Genomic DNA, 21,359 nt, shown 5'->3' on the forward strand with positions numbered 1-21,359 from the left:
TAGCAAACCAAATTCCAAACTCCTCTTGAGTTTGAATATCACTTTATAAAGCAAGTTTCTTCTAGTTTATCAATTACAAGCAGTCTTCGTGTACAAAGAAAGGATCACTTCCTTCTTACCCCAAACCACACTTGGTCAAATTAAAAAGTTTTACTATCGCTCGGATAATCCTCACAAAACTACACTATTGAAGTAATTTTGTCACACAAGAAAAGTTTATACGAGATTCACATAACTAAGAGTACAAATCTTCTTTGAAAAGAATTTTCTCACTAAAATTGCTCTTGATCTTTTATAGTCTCAATGTGCAAAAGTATTTTGAAATGGTTGACTTTGCTCTATTTATATGAGACCAAAAAGTTCCTCCATTAATGCTTCCAACGGATAAAAGGCAGTTGAACAGTCAACTAGCCGTTAGTAGTGTCGGACGTCCGGTAATCTTGTTTCTTGCGTCTAACAGCAGGCAGTGAGCAAAAGAGATTTTTTTTAATTCATTCGAACGTCCAGTGGCTTCATAATTTGTGTCCGAAAGTAGATAATAAAATTGAGAATTTTTCTTCAATGCTTTCGGACGTTCGGTACCTCCAATGCTCTATGTCCGAAGTGTTGCGCAGAATATCGGACGTCCGGTGCTGTGATATTTTACGTCCGATCGAGGTCAATGAGCTTAGGAAAAATATTTTAATTTTTTTGGACGTCCGGTGATGAAGTTCTTCATGCGTCCGAAGTTCCTCAATAATTGTCAGACGTCCGATCCAATCTTTACGTGCGTCCGACAGCTTCAGCAATTTTTGCCTCTTTCAATTGCGCTTAATTTTTGAACCTAATTTGCTTCAATTCTGAAAAGGTCTTTGAGGAGAGATTAGTAGCATCCATTTGTTTTGTAATCATCAAAATCTAAAGACTGAGATTAACACTATCACTCTTAGAAATGATAAAATGGTTGAGGGACCTAATGTTGGAAATTCAAGTGATAAAAAAGATACGGAGCAGGCAATTAAATGAGTAAAAGAAAGCCAAAATGATCATGTTGTAATTGATATAGATGTACCTCCTCCTAATTTAAATTTTAATGTGTTTTCTTTTCCTCACAGGTTAAAGAAAGAGGGGAAGGATCAGGAGTTTGAGAAGTTTTTCAAAATTTTTAAATAATTGCATATTAACATTCATTTCATTGATATTATTACATAGTGTCACACCCCATTTTTTGAAAAATAAATAATGTTACGGGTTTATAAAATTGAATTTTGATTAATTTTGAGTGAAAATGAGTTTTTGATTTGTAGAGATTAAATAAAGAAAATGGGCCTAAATGGGACTTAAAAAGTGCGACGATTTTGACCCAAAAATAAAAGTCTAAAAAGGAAGAAAAAATAGGAGTCGTCACTTGGTATTCAGTTAAGGTGTACCAAGTTATCCAAAATGAATTTTAAATAAAAATAAAAAAAATCCTTTTTAAATGACTCCAAATCTGCGAAAATCAAGAGAAAAGAACTCGGGAGTCACGGTTGAAGAAAGGGAAGGTAAGAATAAAATTCAAGATATCCTTTCAACCTAACCAAGACTAGTTGCATGATTTAGTCGAAAAATTTTCTTAATTTACCTATAAAACTTTTCAAATTTGAAGGTTACTACATGGATGCAAACATAGGGATAAGGGCTATATATATAGGGAAAATATCATGCAAATGGTAAAGATCCTAAAAAAAATAGAAAATGTGCATGAAATGTAGTGATTGTCACACAAACGTGATCTAGCGAGTGGACGGTCCCTAAGGATCTAGCATTGGACTAACCCATGTCTATAAGTTCTCACTAGCATTGGACTAGTGAGAAATCGGAAAAAAGAGAGGTACAACTAGCGTTGGACTAGTGTAGTGACGTTATATATTTATTATAATCAAATAAATCATATAAAATATAATAAAAGCAAGTAAACACATAAATCACATAGAACACATAACACATAAGCATGATATCTAGATGCAACGACTCTAAGAAAGTGAGTAAACATGTAAACATACAAGCATGCAAGTACACAAGCAAATAAAAGCGAATAAAGACTTAACTATTACATTCGGGGGTCCTAACTACAATCTAAAGGGGTAAAAAATGAAATGAAATAAAAAAATAACCTATATATTACAATTTACCATTTAATCGCCTTTCAAATAATCAAAAATTAAATTAAAATAAATATACAAAATTAAAAACAAATAAAGTGAATAAATAGATAAATAAAATAAAAAATATTCAAAAAAACATGCAATTGCACACATAAAATTACATAGGAGCATATAGGATTTAAAATAAAATACCTCCCCTTGAAGTAGTAGCTAATTGGTTTGGATTTACCCTATTTAAAGCTCCAAAAATCAACAAAAATCATCAAGGTACCAATTTATTTAATAAATAAATCATAAGGAGATGAAAATAAATATGCAGTCTATCAATTAAGGCATTCAAATGGAATATAATGAATAATCAAAAAATAAATGCAACTTCTATTTGAGAAATCAAACAACAAAGACTTAATTACAAACAATTGAGAAAATTTATGGAGTCAAATTTTTATTATTACAAACTTTAGGGGTTGAAATCAAAGCAAATGCAAATTAAAGTTCTAAAAACTAATTAAGCTCTAATTATCTTCTAAACCAGAAAATGAGACTTGCTTAAAACATGGTTAAAACCATAAGGAGATGATTGAATTTCAAAAGGATAAAATTGATTGATTTTCCATACTTTTGGGCCATAGTGAAAACTTGAGGGGTTCAAATGTAATTTTTAAAAGTTCTGCATACAAAGCCTCGAAGAAGCAGTCTGCAATTGAAGCTTTCTGCGACTTTCTTCCTTCTTTTTTCGCTGGCAACTGATTCAACACAATCAAACATAACTTCCGACTAGTGAAACTTTAGAATTTCTTACGTGGGGGGGGAAGCAAACATTTAGGCAAAACATGTTACAATGCTCTTAATCATCCAAATGCAAAAGAGATTTCCACGCATCAGATTCGAATGATTGTTGCATTTTCTTAACTCAGTTCATGGGTCTACTATGTATACAGCTCTGTCGAGATTCAAGTCCAAACACATACAAAATCTAAACACTCAAGCACATGAAATCAACATCCACTGAAGTAAAGGGGATTTTAAACTAATGTCTTGTGGGAACATGGGGAAAAAGAAGACAGCAGAAAGCGAACAAACAAGAAAACAAAAAAAAAAAACAGCAGCAAAAATCTCAACGTTTCTGTTCAAAATCTAAAAATATCTAACTGGAAAAGGATGAGAATATTACCTTAATCATGAAACAAAGCGTGGGAAGACCAAAGAAAAGGACTTAGATGGATCTGCCGGATTTTCGAAGGTGCGCCAGTGGAAACCAGTGATGACGACCCAGTAAGTTGAGGGTTTAATTCAAAGGATTTTGAGGCATTTTCCGAAAATAATTTCTGAATGAAAATTTGTTCCCTCACTTCATAGATATCCTAGATCTCTTAAAACATCCAAGAAGAGGCCGATTCAGTGGAGAAAATTACCTCCAAAAGTGACAGAAAATCAGCCTGAACTGCAAAAAATTTTCCCTCTTCCCTCTTTTCTATCTTTTCTTTCTTCCTTTCATTTTTCTTCCTGTTTTTCCTCTCTGATCATCCCAGACTTCCCCTCCTCCTTCCTTTCTCTTCTCTTTTCCTTTTTCCTTCTCTTCCCTTGCTTGTTTCTTCTTCCCCCGAAGCTCCCCTCTCCTCCTTTCTTTCTTGCTTTATTTTTCAATTTCCCTGGTTCTTCCTTTCTACCACCCCAATCTCTCTCTTTCTCACTCTCCTCAGATGCTCCTTCTCCTCCTCCCTTGTTTGTTTCCTTTTTCCTCTTCCTCTCTTTCCTCCTTGCCTAGCCCCTGCAACCTTCTTTTTTTCCTCTCTCTTTTTCTTTCTCAGCCCCCAAAACCCTCTTTTCCTCCTCCCTTTTCTTTCTTTTTCCCCTGCCCGTAGCTCTTTCTTTCTTTCTTGCTCCCCAGATTTTCGAGGTTCTGTCGGTCTTTCTTTTTTCTTTCTTCCCCTCCCCGCAGCCTTTTTCTTCCTCCTTTCTCAACCCCAAAACCCTCTTTTTCTCTTCCCTTTTTCCTTACCCAGCCGAAGCTTCTCCCTTTTCTTTTTTCAGATTTTTCCTTTAACTTCACCTGTCCTAGCCACCTAGCCTTTGCATGTTGTGGTGTGCAAAATGCCAAAATCACATGGCTAATGCTCACCTATCCCACTTAGCTACTATGCATGGCTTTCACCTATCTTTTTCTTTTTTATTTTTATTTTTTTTGTTTCTCAAAACAAATTGCCTTACAAAAATTTCATTATTATTTGGAAGAAATTGAGTTTGAAAAGCTTAAAAATAAATTTTTATTGAGAATTTTCTTTTTCAGAAATTTAATGCAAAAATGTTTTAAAAAGGAAAATGATGAACCTAATTTATTAAAATAAATAAACATAAACACTAACTATCATTTTGCAAACTTAGTCAACTAAAATAAAATAAAATAAAAACAAGAATAAATAAAAAAAATAAAGTTAAAATTGAAAAATAGAAATTTTGGTGTCTACACATAGATTCCCTTTAAACGCGCTTCTTGTAGGATATCATGTCAGAGAAGAGAAAAATTATAGATAATGAGATGGTAGCATTAACGGAAGAGTGTAGTGCATTGATTAAGAGCAAACTCCCTCCTAAATTGAAAGATCCAGGAAGCTTTTCTATTCCTTGTACTATTGATCAATTACATTTTTCTAATGTTTTATGTGATTTAGGTGTAAGTGTGTCACTTATACCGCTATCTGTTGCCCGAAAGTTGGGACTTCAAGAGTTGAAAGCTACCAATATCATATTGTAATTGGCGGATCGATCAATTACATATCCAATTGGTATTTTAGAAAATGTTCTCATAAGGGTAAGGGAATCTATTATACCTGTGGATTTTGTTGTTTTAGATATTGAAGAAGATGTGAAAATGCCAATTATTCTAAGAACTTTTTAGCCACAGCACGAACTTTAATTGATATGGAATAAGGTAAACTTATATTAAGGGTAAATGGTGAGGAATTAGAATTTAATTTGATTAATAAAGATAGGGGTATAGAGTCTATTGCTCTTGTTTCTAATATGCCATGTGACGAAAAAGTTAATCAGGGAATGAATGAAGAAGTCAAATCTATAAATGCATGGCTCATTATACGATGGATTGGCTCGGGAGTTTTGATCCATGGGGAGAAAATCACTCCCTAATGTTCTAAAAAGATGAAAACCTTTTGAGTCAAACAAATGACTATAAACAAAAGCGCTAGTTGGGAGGCAACCCAATGTTTAAGTTATATATGTTAATTTGGTATGATTTTGAGGTGAAAAAGGTGAATTTTGACCAATAAACTCAACCCTTTGATTTGCATTAAAGGTGTATTTGATCCGTTAAAAAGTGATAAAATGCATGTTTCGATCATTTTACATGTGCATGCGATGATAAATTTGGTAAAAGAATGATTTAGAATACATTTTGAATTTTTGGGATAAATTGCATAATTTTGAGAAACTTGAAGTTTCTGCAAAATTTGCAGAAAAATACGCACAACTCAGAAAAACGCGACTTTGAGTCACGTGTTCTATGATTCGCGTATTTAGTTCTGCAAGTTCATTGCAGAAAACTTGACTTAGAATACGTGACTCAAAGTCACGTATTGCTGAAGTCGTGTATTCACATCTGCAAGGATATAACTGAATACGCGACTTGAAATCGCGTATTGATAAAGTCGCATATTTAGTTCCGCAACAATTTCACAGCAAATATGACTTGTGAATACACGACTGGAAGTCACGTATTGCAAGTCGCGTAGTCTTCCCTTGATACAAAACCTTAAAACGCGACATTCCTTTTCAGATTTCTTCTTCTTCATTCTTCTCCAGCAGCGTTTTCTTTCATCCCAACAGTCACATCTTCACAAAATTTCATTTTCATTTCATTTTCTTGCCAAAAAACATCAACCCATCATCATTTAGCATTCATAACATCTTTTTGACAGATTGAAATCCAAGAAAAATAACTCAAAATCGATTTTTAAAAAAATTGGGGTTAGGGTTTGTAGTTCTTAAATTCATCAATTGGAGGTCAATTGGAACGATTTTCATAGGAATTTTTATATATTCTTCTTCTCCAAACATCACTCTTCGTAATTGAGGTAAATTTCTTCGTCAAATCTTTGTATTTTAGAAGTTGATATTTTTTAATTTTCTGAGTTTTATGGCATTTTCTAATTTCAAATTTTTGATGATATTTATTGATGTTTGTGACCTCCAATTTGCTTATCTAGGTTGTTTAAAAATGTTAATAAATTCAAATGTAGCAAATTAATGGATTATTAGTTCTTTAAAATTTTAATTTGCTATATTTGGCTAAAATTGAAAAGTTAGCTTGAAATGTTGTTGAGTCATTTGTGCTAGATGATTATGATTCAAAATGATTAGTTGATGATGTTTTAGTATGTGCATTGTGTATAGAGAGTGATTTGATGAGTTTTATGAGTTATTAGGATAATTTTTGTTTAATCATGTTTATAGCTAAACGTGCATTATTGTTACTAATTAACGACTGCTATAATCATGATTAATACTAATTTCACTGATTGGAATATATTTGTTGCCTATTTTGGTAAATTGATGATTTTGGGCAATTTTTGATATGTTTTTTGTCACTTCTCGTATGTCATAATAGTGACCGTTTAAGTATGTTTATTTGATTTCTTATGACATAAAGAGATGTATTTGTGGTTAATTGAGCCAATTGTGGTTATTTATCGTCAAAACTATGAAATATGTCTTAGTACATGTGAATATTTGAATCATTTTTCTTAGGTATTATGGCAAGAGAAAAGCAAGTTGTCTATTCATTCTCTAGTAGTGATGAAATGGAGGTGAATGAAGATATTGAAAAAAATGAAGAAGAGAGGTCACATTCACCCCAATCGATTAGAAAACAACAAAGGAAGGGCACTTCTCGTAGTGCCGAAACTGCCATCTTTGATAGTGCCAAGTTCACCAGTCTCAGGAATCAAGAGTGGCACGAGGTGCATGCTAATTTGGAGTTTCTCTTTGAAATGCATGTGAGTTCGAAAATTGAAGTGGTTTATTGTATATCGGAAGCGTTTAACCAACTTGGTTGGGCGCCGATTCTCACATTGCCGACTCACTACTACCCTGACTTGATTTGCGAGTTCTACGCCAATATTGACAACAAACCACGTCACAGTGGCAAGATGGTGGAATCATGGGTGCGTGAGAGGGGCATTATTTTATCACGTGAGTGCTTAGCTGCTATTTTGGGTTGTAACAATCAAGGTCGGGTGATCGATCTGAAAAAGGATTTTGTAACGCCCAATCGGTGGTGGGATCCATCGCACGCATGAATAGATTTGATCTTGAGTACCAACTTTTTATATCTTTAAGGAAGGAGACAATGGTGGCAAGTGTTTTCGGACCTCATTATCGTCTCATTATCTAATGATGGCGCACAATGTTATATCCAAAAAAATGGGTCATACGGAGGTCCGAAAAAGTGATATTTATTTTCTTAATTATATGATCGAGAGTCCTCCTATGCTCGAATTCCATTGCTGAACATCATTATTAGCTACATAAGATCTACGGTGAGGTGGCAGACTATTTCGTTCAAATTGGCATTTTATCGTCTACTCTCTTTGGTGTTCGAGCATCTAGACGTTAACTTGCAAGGGGTATTTCGAAAATTTGTTAAGTCTAGAACCGAGTTATTGGTTTCTTCCTTTTTGTCGTCTGGGTATTGGTACGGAGAATATTCTTCAGCCTACTCGAGAACGGAGACAAAAAACATGTCATGGTCGAGAGGAAGTCGGACCTTCTACTGCTGCACCTTCTCTTCCATCACAGCAATCAAATTAGCAGCGGCTCTTTACTCGCCTGGACAATATCGAATATAGATTGAGACGAATGGATACTCGCTTGGAGAGGATTGAGTACCACTTGGGCAGTCCTTGACCTCATGACGGCGATAAAGATGAAGATGAATCTGATGATTGAAATTGCACCTCTAGGATGGCTCTCATTGTTGTTTCCTGATTTTCTCTTGTCGTTTTTACTCTTTTGTTTGTAGGATGTTTAACTTGCACTTTTCCTTTTACATTTTATTTTTTGTACAGTGTTAGTAGATGTTTGTGTTTTGGCAAAAGTTCGTGATTCATAATTGTTTTGAATCTCAGCCATTGCACTAGGGAGTACTTCTTTCTATTTTTTGTGATTTTTTCTTTCCCTACACATTGAGAACAATGTGTATTTTAAGTGTGGAGGAGGAAATGTGTGATACTTGTAGTATTTTTGTGTTTATTGTTCGGACTTGATGTTTGGAATATGAATTGCACTTAATTGTTGTTAATTTTGGGTTGCTGGCAGGAAGTTTCGTCCAATTTTAAGGAGAGCTTTTGTCAAAATTTTTTCAAACTCTTGTCCAAAATTGCAAAGTGTCCCAAAAAGTTTCAATCCTTTTCAATTTTATCCACAGGGCAACAAGTACCATATTTTTTAGTAACTCAAATTCTTTCTACTTTTGAGATAAATATATATGATTTGAAAATATTTTTTCTCATTTAACTTGAATGACTATTATGTGATTATAATTGGTATATCTATAGGAAAATATATCTTGTAAAATGAAAAAAATTATGTCTACATTTTGCATGATTGATGAAATTTTTTTCCTTAATTGATTTTATAAGTTAAGTGATAAATATGGTCAATAATTGCAATATTCTTCTTATGGTTATTCTTTTGAGGGAATTTTTATTATCTTTACCCTAAAAAAAAGAAGAAAAAAAGAAAAGAGAAAATAAAAAGAGAATAAGGCTTGTTCTATTCCAATGGTTCTTGTACTTAGTAATCGGGAGTCTTCATCTACAAATGTTGACTTTCACGTAAAACGATACTCGAATTAAAAATATGCAAAGTAACTTAAGTATGTGAAGTGTTGAGTAATCGGCGATTTTCATCTAAAAATGTTGATCTTCGCGTCAAAAGGCACTTTCACAACTTGAGTAATATTTAGCTATATCATATGAATAAATCCCTCTCTAAGTTGAATAAGAAGATAATCATGGGATTAGATAGCATTTTTATTGACCATATGAGTTACTTATGACATTTGGTGAAGATGAGAAATTGAGTTGAACTAGTATAATTAGGGTATAATTAGCTCTCCTTTACTTGATATTATGAGTACTTGAGGATTAATGAATGATTGCATAATGGTTGTTTACTTTGTTTTTAAGAAAATGAAGTTGAATGGTGCACATATATTTATTTTCAAAATTTTGGATCATTGTTGGTTGATATTTCTTATTGCTTGAGGACAAGCAATGGTTCAAATATGGGGGAGTTTGATAAGAGTATCAAACTGGTTCAGATCAAGAACAAGAAAATCAGCAGGCCTAGTCTAGAAAACTAGTTGGTTCAGAGCATCAATAACAAGATCAGCAATCAAAATCAAGAAAACAAGCAAAGAACCAGACCCATGAAAAGAGGAGTCAACCAACATCAGGTGTGGATGATAGCTACTGTGCCAATGAGCAGGACGAGAATTGGAATGAGTTAGTAGAGGATAATGAAAACCTATTTGACAAAAGGGATAGGATCTAATGATGAAAGCATCCTTGGTTATAGTAACTTCAATGCGGAGGAAAAGTTTAGGAAAGAACACTTTAAACTAAAGGTTGGACAAAAATTTAGTAGCTTCTCTAAATTTAGGGAGGCTTTAGTTGAATGGGAAATTAGGGAGGCATATGAGCACAAATACATCAGAAATGAAGGCTCTTGAACCACAGCTAAAAGTGCAAAGGGATGTAGTTAGAGAATTCATGCAAGCAGAATCCAAAGAACAAAGACATTTATGATCAAAATTCTTAAGGGAAAGCACTATTGTGGCTAGGATTATAGCAATAGACATGCCACTTCAACATACTTAAATGATAAATTTCAAGCCAAGGTGAGGGATGATCTTGGGTACAGTATTCCTGGTATAGTGAATGAGACAAGAAGACTATTCATGCTACACATTAGTAAGAAGAAAGTGGCCAAAACAAAATAAAAAGCATAAGAGGCACTTAGGAGAAATGACATAGAGTAATATGATAGGTTTTGGGATTATGTAGCCACTATAAAAAAAGCCCAATCCTCATAGTTATATTTCACTGCAGATTGATAGGGTGAAGTGTTGAGGAAAGAGGTACATTTCAGAAGATATATTATGGATTAGGTGCTCTGAAGAATGGTTTTCTAGAAGGCTGCGGACCTATAATAGGACTAGATGGCTATTTCCTGAAGAGTCCCTTTGGAGGTTATCTACTTACAGTCTTAGGTAGGGATGCCAATGAAAACATGTTCCCTATTTCCTTTGCTGTTGTTGAGGTAGAGAACTACAGTAGCTGGAGCTGATTTTTGAGGAAATTAGTCACCCAAGTTGGAAGAGGAAACAAAGGAGTGGCTTACACTTTCATTTCGAATAGGCAAAAAGGTATTGTTCATGCAATTGAAGAGTTGTTCTCTGAATCAGAGTACAGATTCTACTTGAAACATATGTTTGAGAACTTCAAAAAAAGATTCAAAAATCAAGACCTTAGAGACAAGTTTTGGGAAGTTGCTGCAGTAGCAAGCATACCTGAGTATGAAGCTACCCTAGCAAATCTTGAAAGCATTGACCCACAGGAAGGTGACAAGCTAACAACTGTGGAATGGTTCAAATGATTACCTCCAAAGCTTTGGTCCCGAGCCCATTTTAGTATAGCTTGTAGGAGTGACATATGTGTTAACATCATGAGTGAGTCATGGAATAATTACATTTTAAAGGCTAAAGGTGAGCCAATAATAACAATGCTGGAGTAGATTCGGAGGAGTGGACATGCTGAAATATAGTGACACTTTATGTCCAAATGTTCATGAGAAGTTAGAGAAACTGAAGATAAAGGCAAGAAATTGTGTCACGGTTTATGGAGGAAATGGAAATTTAGAAGTAGATAGTTATGGAAGGACAAATGTTGTCAATCTGGAGATGAAGATATGTATCTGTGGTCATTTTTAGCTTAGTGGCATTCCATGTATGCATGTGGTTGCCTGCATTCAGAGCAGAAAGTTGGAATTCAAGCAATATGTTGATACTTGTTACCATAGGGAAGCATATTTAAGGGTTTACAACTTCACAATTGGTCCTGTTCCTTCGAAACAGTTTTGGGTGGATAGCAAAATGCAATGTTTGAACCCACCATTGGTAAAAAAATAGAGCCTGATAGGCCAAAGAAGTAGAGAAAGAACGGTCTAGAAGAGCCTACAAATTAACAGAAAGCAAGCAGGAAGAGTCTTGGAGTTACTGCTAGGTGTTTGAAATCTAGATATAACATAAGAACCTGTACATCAACAATTCACCCTAAGACCAAGCTTTAAAAAACAATGTAACATTTTAGAACCAAATTAATTCTCTAGTTTGTTTTGTTACTACTTATACACTCAGTCATTTCGATGTGAACTATAGGCACCTAAACGTGGTCTAATAGTTTCAAATGCAACATCTGTGGCTTCTCTAGCTCAGACTAGTGTTTCAAGTACTACTGCTACTAGTCTTTGATAAGAATATATTTTACGTATTTTTAGTGTGTTTTAGTAGTTAGTTTTGGTGTGTTTTATTTAAGTTTTATAGCTAATTAACTAGGATTTTAGTGAAAATATATACATTTTGTGATTTTAGTGGTAAAAATTGTATTTCTATAGATTTTAATGGTGAAAACTTCATATTTTTGTAGGTTTAATGATTCAATCACCAAAGGGCATGAATTGAGAAGAGAATTGGATGATTATTGATGAATTGAAAAGGTTTAAAGAAAACATGAAGTGCAAATCGTTCAAAGAAAGAAAGGTAAGTGAAGATAGTTTTGATACCTTGAGATATTTTGGCTATATCTTGAGCTACAAGCATTGTATTGGGTGATTTTTATACCATTTTGAAGCTAAGAGATAGATCTACATTTGGTATGAGGACATCGAAATCCGGTTCAGTTGTTTTCCTTATCAAAAAGTCGAAATACAGAAATGCATGTGCATGGTCAAAATCTGAAATAAAGCTTTGACTAGATGAGGGTCTTTTGATCATATCTCGATCCACAGAGCTCGAAATGAGATGATTTTTGAGGCATTGGAAAGCTACTCAAAGGGCTACAATTTTCGTGTTTTGCACAAGAGTTAGTTTGACCTCCATCATTGAGAAAATAGCAGTTGAAGTGATGTCAAATTCACAACAATGAATACACGACTCTACGCGTGTTGAAGTCGCGTATTGTAGCCTAATTTCTGCAATTTGCTCAGCCACTTGCTCTGCTTTCACACTACTTTCCAGCTCAACTCCAGACAAGAATTTCGGCTACACATGTTCAAGGAACCTTTTGAAAGAAAAAAGGAGCTTTATGTCTTGTCCAAAAATCACCTATTGACTCTCTTAACACTTGAGATGTTAGAATCATTAGAAGAGAGGAGAATAGGCTATTAGAAGTAGTTCACATCAGATTTTAGCATTAGGGGTTAGTGGTTAGTCTTGTTTTGTTCTCTATAGCTAGAACTTTTGTGAGAACAATTGGAGACTTCATTGTACAACTCATTTTGTTGAAAAAATAGAAGATTATTGGGAGCTTCTTCACTAATCTTGGCTAAGCTTTCTTTATCTATCTTTTACTTGTGATTCAATATGTGTTCATGCAATGAAACCATGTTCTTTCTTGTTATATATTATATGAGTAGCTAAATTTCTAGATCTAGGGAGTAGATGAAGTTTATGGCTACTTGATATGAAGTGAATATGATTTACACTTGTTACACCTTGTATTAACTTGTCTATTTATGCATGCTTATCACTTGTTATTGCTTGATCACTAATAGCAAGCTTATAATTGTTATTATTCAATGAAAGTTGGTAATAATGATGGAACCACATAAATGGAGTTTGAGTAGTAGACTCATGAGAATAGAGAAACACTTAAGTGGATTAAATTTACATGTCATGAAGGAAACAAGAATAGATTTAGTTATTCACCTTGAGAATAGGGAAAACTAGTCTATTTTAGGCCATTTCATCATGAAAATGAGATTTGGTAATATTGGAAATGAATCCCTAGTTAAACAAGAATTGCAACAAGAGGTAAATCTATTTATTTGTATCTTTTATGCCATAAGTGAAATTTATATCCCTATACTCAAGTATTTAGTGAATTTTTTCCATTGTTACCTTGCAAATATCTAGTTAAAACTAGTTAGGTAATAATAATTACAACTTTTCTTGCTTAAATTGATCATTAGCCTAAATAATAGAGTAAGTAAGGACCTAGTACTTGCAAAATTGGTTTCTGTGGGATTGATCCGATAGATACCCTACACTACTAGCTTGACTTGTATGCTTGCAGTAAAACGGGTGTAATTCGGAATTAAACTTGTACTTATATCAAAAACCCGTCACTCTTTCATAGGTATTAGTTCTCAATTGCCAATTTTTGGGTGCTGCGATCTACTTACATACTAACTAGTGCCACTTATATGAAGAACCAAATCAGTCTATAAGTGGTACCAACCAAGAAACCTAGCAAAGTAGATCCTCAAAGAGGAAGCAACTAGCTATAGGGATGTCAAGGCTGCAACATTGTGCCTCCAAGAGACCAAAAAAATGAACTGCAATTATCCCTCTTTTGTTTGTTGAATATATTAGATAAGTTAACTAGAAAACTCAGATTTTTGGCTATGTTGTGGTTGATTGATACCATTATGGTATGGATGTGGTATTTGTGGCAGTATTGCTGGTGATCCTTTTTGGGATTGAATTGTAATATTTATTGAAACTAGAAAACTCAGATTTTTGGCCATGTTATAGTAGATTAATACCATTGTGGTATGGATATGGCAATATGTTGCTTTTTTGTGGCATTTATGGCAGTAATGTTGGTCATATGTTTGTTGAAAATGACTTAATTTGACAAGTTCATTACAGTGAAATTTCGAGTCTTTCAATTTTTTTGTCATGTATTTTTTCAATGTCTTGCAACAAAACAATGCAGCTTCATCTGTTCCTCTTAATTGAAACCAGAATGTGTACTTCATTACATGCAATTGAAATCAGGATGTGGCAGCATATTGGACATAACAAAATCTACTATTATACAAAACTCCTTGTTTACTACACATTTTTTACACTACAATTTGTCCCAACTCCTTCATCTACTACACTACTTTTACAGTACAATTTGTCCCGAACATTCGTTTCATACATATAACAACCGCTGATGAAAGAGACACAACTACAGACACCATCATCATCATCTTCATTAGCCCCAACATTGTTTCGACATTGTGAATCTTCAACTATAGTCACATAATGATGTTATAGTTATTACTTTCCATCACTTGTCTAGAGATGAAAAATCTTTCAATCGTTGTAGATCCAGTTGGTGAAACCTTCCATAAATGGACTTTGGCAGAATGGTTCATTAGTGCCTCCATCTCTACTAATTGGGTTGCACTATGCCCAAAATAAACAAGAACCATTTTTACATACAAAATACAACATACCTTTTGATGGTTTTTTAGATTCCACTACCTTAATCTTTGCTTTATTCTTGCACAAACATCTCTGATTTTGGTACCTTAGGTCCCTCGATCCACTGCCAAAGTTTTGGGAGCTTGACATTTTTGGCTTCTCCCTTAAATAAATCTATGTTGTACCCTCCAAAGTTGCACTCTTACAATTTTGGACAAATTATATTTTAGCCCCCTATGGTTTTCGCAAAAACTACATAAGCCCCTATGATTCAAAAAACTATACATAAATGCCTTGTGGTTTGGTTTGAACTGTCAAATAGACGGAAAGCACCTACCGTGACGATTCGTGGGTAAAACGCGCTTGTGTTATTAGTATCAATAAGAAACATTCCGATATTTCCCCTGACCACTTTAACGCACCCAATAAAGCCTAGCTCTGTGCTCCTCAACAAGCCAAGTCTTCCAATAAGGTGAACTAGATTAGAGAAAAAAATCACGGATAACCCAAGCAAGGATCTGGCATGAAGTTGAAGTGTAGTCAGAGGCTTTCTAGGCATACAAAAAGAAAGACCAAGTTTCCATTAGGAGGTGGGACAGGAAGCTTAACCATACTTGGCTTTTGAAAGACTTCTGCTTGACACGTTCAAGCGGAGGATCTTTTTTCAATTTGATATTCCCAGGTAAAAGACTGGGGCAGGTTTAACTAAATCTCCTGACCCATAGTCTTCATGGATCTGATCTTTCCCGCTATTCCTAAGGAAAGGAGAGTATTCAAGGCAATCAGAGTCGGCATCGGCATAAGAAAGTGGCATGAATCATTCAATTATTCCTCGGCAAGAGCACCCGAATCCGAATTCATTTTTTGGCCTTGTCAGTGAAACAAGCTGGTTTGATAGAGCCTGGGTTGAGTTGAGAGGTAGCCCGTGAACTGCGAAGAACCCAGCGAGAGGAGGCGATAGTCGTTTCGAGCCAGAAGAGCTGACCTAACATAAATGACTAGTTGACCCAAGCTGCCGTTCAACCGAGCTCGAGCTCCAAGACCAGAACCTGAGCTATCAACCAAAGCGGCCCTACCTTCATTCACTCTTCCTTTATCTGACTTGAGAGTGGAGAAAAGACAGAGGAAATTGCGTATAATGAAATGACAGGTGAACCTTCCAGTTTAGGGTTCCCTCTCATCTATTGCATAGGAAATCAGGGATAACAGGATTGACTTGAAGACAAGACTTTTTACTCCATACCTTAGCTGCTTTTGGGAGGAGCGGTAATGTCCACGTTCAGCTCCGTGAGAAGGGCGGTGGAATAAAAACCTTGTTGTACGGCTGGGCTTGGAATGGAAAGCACTAAAAGGATAGGGATGAACTGAAAAGTCAAAGTTGCACTTCTAAAATAAATGGCTTCATGGGAATGAATATGATATATATGGACTTCGTAGAAGGTAAGGGCTTTCTGGTTGAAGCCAAATGGACTTCGTTAAAGTGGTTGAAGCCAAATATAAGGAAAGGAGCTGTAAGAAGAAATCCCCAAAGCAGCCAAATTCCGCAAGCCAAGATCCCCACTACCGTTATCACTGCCCACCAGTCACCGACCCTCTCCAAACTTTGAAGGTAAAAGTCGATAACCCTCTCTTACTCACGACAAAGACCAGAACAAGGGAGAATCTAACTTCATCTGCTTCTTTTTTGTATTTATATTAGGGTAATTTGGACATTTTGCCCACGAATCGTCACGATGGGTGTTTTCCGTCTATTTGACAGTTCAATCCAAACCACAAAGGGTTTATGTATAGTTTTTTAAATCATGGGGGGTTATGTGGTTTTTGCGAAAATCACAAGGGGCTAAAATGTAATTTGCCCTACAATTTTTTGTCTTAGTTTTGTGTCTGTCTCTCTCTCCAATTTTTCAATTTGCAGAACTACAACTATGGTGGGCTTCATTTGTAAGAGACATGGAGGGCAAAATTGGAATAAAAACTAGTATCTTATTCCATAAGTGAGTCTCTTTCAGGTCAATGTCACTCGCTAGCTTCCCAACCGGTTAGCAGGTAAAATCTAAAGAAATCCAAAGTATATGGGGGTTAAGTGGGTGTTTCTAAATAATGAGGGGTTTCGTGTCCATTTCCTTAATCATAGGGGGATTTACTGTATTTTATCCTTATTTTTTTAGTAGGGGAAAGCGGAGATAGATTAGAATTCATAACCTTTAACTCATGAGGGCTCAACCTTTGGAGGGGAATTTTTTTTATTTGGATGGCTGTTTTCGAAAAAACTTAATTAATTGCAGTAATTTAAAATAAGTTTATCTAAATTAAAATCTTGTTTAGATAACGAGTTAGTTTTTTTTTTCTTTTTTTTAACAAAAGGGATGTTCAAACACACTACATGCTAAAGGTCCAAGAAGCTAAAATCTTTTTATTTTTTTTTCCAGAAACGATAAGTAATTTTATTAATATTGGGTCCAAATTGATTATACAAGTGCACCATGTCACTAAGGGTGAATCCAGTCCTCATTAAAAGATATTCCTAATGCATGCTTACTAATATAATCAGCTCTAGCCTCAATTTCATTAGTGGACTAAACGAATGAGCATTCTGCAAATATGGAGCATAAATTTCGGATATCCACTAAGCAAGAGTACAGTCTCATGTCTTTAGACTTGTTGACCCTTAGCATCTTCAGTAGTTGCTGCTATGGAACACTATCCTTGATCTTCTGCCATTGCTGCTCTCTTGCCTTGCATAATGCTAGCTTAACGGCCACTGCTTGGTTCATGAGGTTGCTACCTGTATTAACTTCCTTGAGAGCCCATTGAGCTAGCACTAGCTTGTTGCCATCCTCTGTTACTATTCCAATTTCCATCTCACAGTTCCCGTCTTCTGTTTTGATGCTATACTTAGATGATGAGACCAGCTCCCCCCTTTCTTCCTTGCTGCTTCTCTTCTGCTCTTAGTCTTTTTATTTAGTTCCAATGTTTGTTCAAAACTTGCAAACCCATTTCCTTCTATTAGCACCTCCTATCTCAACCCATTAGTGTCACCATCACCGAATCCTCCCATCTTCTTCATTTTTTTCCCTTCTCCCTTTCATCCTCCCACTCCTCCTCCTCCCTATTTCCCTTTCTCACTCGCTCGTCCTCCTCCACTCCCCTCCCCTCCTCCTCCTTCCCCCACCACAATATTTCCTCCCTCTCCTTCCTCTTTCCCCTCTGGTTGTGCGAGAGGAGAAGAGGGAGGAGAATAGAGGAGCAGGAGGGAGAGAGGGAATAGGAGAGGGAGCGGGGAGAGAGAGAGAAATAGGGGGAGAATGGCGACGGGTGATGGTAGGAATGAAGGGAGGGAAGAGGAAGTGCAGTAGTGGTGTGAGAGAGGAAGAGAAAGAGAGGGAAAAAAAAGGAAAAAAAAAAAGAAAAGAAAAGAAAAGAAAAGATTTTTAAATTTTCCAATACCCCAAATATACAAAAGTTTTTTGTATAAGCACCAATAATTCACCATTCTAATCAACCTTTGATGTTTTGGGAGGTATATTTTAAAATTTTGAGACATTTTTAAAGATTATCATAAATAAAGTTATTAAAAATTTATATAATAAAAACACTCCAAAAAACAGTTCCAGGCTGAGTCTGTATTGAGTTTCAAACATGGTGGTGGCTTATTGAAGCATAAGTCACGGATGCCTTCATAAATCTTACTGCCAACCACCAATATTGATTCTATATACTTCCAAAACAAAGAATAAACTATCTGATAAATTGCACGAGATGTGATTTAAATAATTTGTGACCTATTTTGTTGCATTAATAAAGATGGAAGCATAGCTTTGGCTGTGATCTAAATAATGTCAAACAAACAAAACTCAAAATGTAACCACGAGATGTGACGTTTCAAAGATCTTTTGCAACTAAATTAAATATATGCATGTCCCAAAAAAAATTAAGGGATAATTTCAGAAACTTCCCATCAAAATTTTGACAAATTCATTTAGTTCCCTTTAGATTTAAATAACTACTCTGATCTCCATTAGAGTAATATACTGACCATAATATCTTCACTTAATAAATAATCTATAAGGGATATACATATATATATATATATAAATGTCTCTCTCCAAATTCCCAAAGGACAATCTTTAGTTCTTAGGAAACAGCGGACCTCTTCTTTTTCTTCTCATCTTTTTGCTCTGTCCTACCATAATCCTGCTCCAATCAACAATTGTCTACCACTACGGCACTACCACCACCAATTTCCTCCATTTCGATTGTCTATTACTGTTTCTTCCCTCCTTCTTAGTTACTACATTATTAAGCCCTATCTTCTTCTAAATTATGTTTAGAATCTATAGATACGGCAATTTGAAATTGTCAATTACAAGTTCAGATGAGAAGCAAATATCATTGTCAAGCTAGATGGAGAAAAAATGTCTCATAATTTTGAGAAATAAATTACCATATTTATGGCTGACCAAGAGAGCAGAACAGATGTGGTTAATTTGCATTATTTTGACTAAAAATTTTTTGTACGATGTTGGTAAAAAAAATTGAAAATTTTTCCCTTTCAGTAGCAATTGTTAATTGCGGTTTTACTATGGGGATGGAATTTGTTCTATGTTTCTAAGATGTTAATATTCTCGGAAATGTGGGGAAATTGCTTCAGTGTTAATCATGGTGGAATTTGTTCTATGTTTCTAGATCGTTTAATGTTCGAGATGTATGGAGCCATAGACTTTTTGTTAATGTCGTGACTGATTGTCAACGAAGCGCTTTTCTTTTCTTTTCTTTTCTTTTTTTTTTGGGCAAGCATTTAAGCAGAAGTTATACAAAAGCATTGAGACAAGCAACGATCAGAAATTTTTTGGGCTACTGGAATTGTTTAGATTAGCTATTAGATTTTGGAATGTCTTTGCCTAGTTCTTACTATAGAATAGTGGGGATGTGTAGAGGCATAAGAAGGTGAATGAAAAACTATTTTGTTCTTTTATTATAAAAGGATATTTTGGAATTTTTGGCAGAAAATATAGCTTTTGGGTCTAAATTATTACATAAATAGTGAAAATAAGGGAGGTAAGCGTAATTTTTAAAATTAGAAAGAAGCTCCCTATAATTGCTACAAACCTCAAGGGAGGTTGCTGAAATTATCCTAAAAATTAATTATACACATTTTTGTTCATTGATGGTGTTGATTTAGCCAATTTCTGATAATAATTCAAATGAAATTCGTGTAAAATAAAATTTTTGGCATGACCGTCAAATTACATACATATCCCATATGTCTTGATGGATAAAAATAGAGTGAAAAAGTTGAATAAATATAAATAATATCAAAATGTACTCTGTTAGGAAAAGAAAATAGTTATTCTACTAACGAAATATACAAATTAAAAAGGATGATAGAGTACCATGTGGAGTATGAAACTTCCCAGCTTAAACGGTTAAAGATTACTTCTTTCCACTTGTACAAGCAAAACTAAAAAGGAAGTGAAAATTTACATCCGAATTACCTTTCAAATTTGAATGTTGAGAATTAACATGATAGGTCAAAATCTATGCTATATATAAAGTTTAAGGAACGGGTTTGGTGTTAATATTGGAGTTAATATTTATTGTCATTTTATGAATTTACCCTTATAAAAACTATTTTTACTTTAACTATTTATAACTACTCATCTATTTTTGCCTTTAACTATTTAAGTATATGTTTTTAACATAACTACCCCTTAATATCATAACTATCAATATAAAATTATTTTAAGAAAAACATTTAAAAGATTAAAGTTTAGTTCAGTAATAAAAATTTTATTTAAAATATATGACCATAAATATTTATTCATTTTTTTATTACACACACATTGGGTGTGCATTGAGCACTAGTGTAATTAAAATTAGGGTTAAAAACAAAAAAGCCTACCGTGGTATACCTAATACACAAAAAAGTCCCCCGTAGTTTCAAACCATACAAAACAACACCTCATATTTTGAACTAAATTGTAAACTAACAAAATTCATTAAAATTAACGAAAATGGCGGTCTCGATTATTAAATTTATCGGATTCCATTAAATTTACCGTTAAGTTTACCAGATTCCGTTAAATTTAACGAATTTTATTAGTTTACAATTTAGTTCAAAACATGAGCTATCGTTTTGTATGTTTTGAAACTACGGAGGGTTTTTCTATGTATTAGATATACCACAGGAGTTTTTCTGTTTTTAACCCTTAAAATTATAAAATATATGTGCTTTGAAGACCCACATTCTAGAGTTTTTTTTATCAATAACCAGTCGTTTGGTAGCTACTACGGAACGGCAATGCCAATGAATATATTCCTCAATAATACTGGGTTTTGGTCAAAAGCTTTTAAGTTGTTTCGTATAACTTAGAGGTGGCAAAATGGGTGGGATGAGCGGGATTTGCTTGGGTTTAAAATGGAACTGAGTCATATGGGTTTGGCCCCAACCTTACCCATATATGTTTTGGGACTAACTTGGGCGGGATCACCTTGGGATGGGTTTAGATTGATCCCGCCCAATACCCAAATCTATTTTCTACATATTTTTTTCCTTTAATTTATTTTTTATTTTTTTATATAATTTTAATATTTTTGATTTATTAAATTTCTTTTAGTTTTATTAAATAAACATGCAAGTGCTTTATATTCAGGATTATCACCAAAAATTGGATTAACAAATAAAGGAAAAGATAGATATACAATCATGACTATAAAAATTGTTAAAAATAATTTTT

At 34.4% G+C, this 21,359-nt stretch overlaps 1 long non-coding RNA gene across 2 annotated transcripts; it reads right to left on the reverse strand.

The window, feature by feature from the left end:
• On the reverse strand, positions 1–4,228 carry LOC140036921 (uncharacterized). 2 transcript variants are annotated; one of them, XR_011840528.1, is made up of 2 exons: positions 2,319–4,228; positions 1–839 (listed from the first exon to the last, which is right to left on the reverse strand). It is a non-coding gene; the product is annotated as an uncharacterized lncRNA (long non-coding RNA). The 2 variants fall into 2 exon arrangements; XR_011840527.1 differs by having other exon boundaries at positions 1–849.
• Between the last annotated feature and the right edge of the window lie 17,131 nt (positions 4,229–21,359).

Source organism: Coffea arabica, chromosome 2e, assembly GCF_036785885.1.
Source record: "Coffea arabica cultivar ET-39 chromosome 2e, Coffea Arabica ET-39 HiFi, whole genome shotgun sequence".
Taxonomy (NCBI): domain Eukaryota; kingdom Viridiplantae; phylum Streptophyta; class Magnoliopsida; order Gentianales; family Rubiaceae; genus Coffea; species Coffea arabica.